Here is a 1,563-nt window from a genome sequence, read left to right as displayed (position 1 = left end):
AATATTAACCTGGGAAATGGGAGATACGTTTGAACTCCCTTGTGGCAGAAGAGAAACCGAACTTGGGTCATTTACAACCTGATTACCCTAACCATGAGTAATTTTAAATAAAAAGAGGGAACTGGGATTTCTTCTCCAGCTGCGCTTGTCACAGGGCTTGATCTTATAATTGTGCTCTTAGGATATCTACAGGATGAGACAAGTAGGAATTAGACCTACGAGTGAGAAACTTAGATGAACAACTTACATTTTAAACATATAGAGAGTTCAATAATATCAAATGTATATAATGTTATAAATTAACATGTATTTATCTAAAACTAAGAATGGCTTATGTAATGTAGACCATATATAAAAATACATTAAAATACCCTTATTACATTATGTGGCCGAGGTCCTGTGTCTGCTCAGACACTGTGTGAATTAACCTGCCAGAGACAGGCCAGCCACTGTAGCCACGTTTCTCACTGATTGCTTTCTCAGGCACCGGTACCTTGTGTTGCAGGATACAGACCTTTGGACAGCCCGGCTCATTCCTTACTGACTTTACTAGCAGTACCTTAGCTGCCTACAGACCTTGGCCATAGATAGGATCACGTAAGCAGCAGACATGTCCCCTGAACCCTGTAACAAACAGAAGAAATCACAGATGTTGTGAGAAGCAACGAAATCAGTGGAAACGCTGCAACATTTATAAACATAGTTTTTCATTAGAGGCTGTTGTTTGGAATTTCCAAAGCCGCATAAACCTGAACTGATGGAAAATATTAGGAAGTAGGGAAAGGTAAAATGAGAATCTGAGCAATGTTCTCTCCTGCGTTACCAAAACAACAGACTTTTTATGCCTGCCTCTTCTATAGGGGTTTTTTTTGTGGGGCTATTTTTTCGGTAGGTCGTGCCACACGACGGCAGCCACCAGTGAGGCGGAGGGAACGCGGATCCGGGTTGTTCTGAATGTTGAGCTGTAAGGACTGTCCATCACAGCCAACAGCTGTCTGTCTGTCTGTCTGTCTGTCTGTCTGTCTGTCTCCTTCCCGGCTCCACTCCGCCGGAGGTAGGTCTCACCCCAAGTTTAGTTTGAAAACCGTTGAGAGTTGTCCATAGCAAAACCCTTGAGACCGCAAAAAAAAAAGACAAAATAATATATTTTTAAAAGAGCAGAGACCGCTGAACAGCCGCGAATTAAGGGCAGCCTGACCGGGAGCGGGGCCAGGCCTCGCCGGGACCCCCCAGGCGGGAGTCCCACACGGCGGCTGGGCGCCGCTCCCACCGCCCGGGGACACCCCCGTGCTCCTCGGCGGCCGGGGCGGCCCCTCGCGCTGCCGGGGAGGGCCGGGCGGGGCCGGGCCGGGCGAGCGGCGGAGGGCGCCGCGTTGCCACGGCAACCGGGGCAGAGGCGGGGCGCTACCCCGGAAGCGAACGCGCGGGGCCCGGCCCGGCCCTGCCCGCTCGTCGCGTGCGCCGGCCCCGCCCCCTCGCGCTCGATCAGGCGGTCCGCGCAGGGTGACGTGTCGCGCGCGCGAGAAGCCGGAAGTGGCGGCCGTCAGGGCGGGGGGAGACGAA

Source organism: Strix uralensis, chromosome 2, assembly GCF_047716275.1.
Source record: "Strix uralensis isolate ZFMK-TIS-50842 chromosome 2, bStrUra1, whole genome shotgun sequence".
Classification (NCBI taxonomy): Eukaryota; Metazoa; Chordata; class Aves; order Strigiformes; family Strigidae; genus Strix; species Strix uralensis.
The sequence above is the reverse complement of the archived record's forward strand: the minus strand, read 5'-3'. Positions refer to the sequence as shown.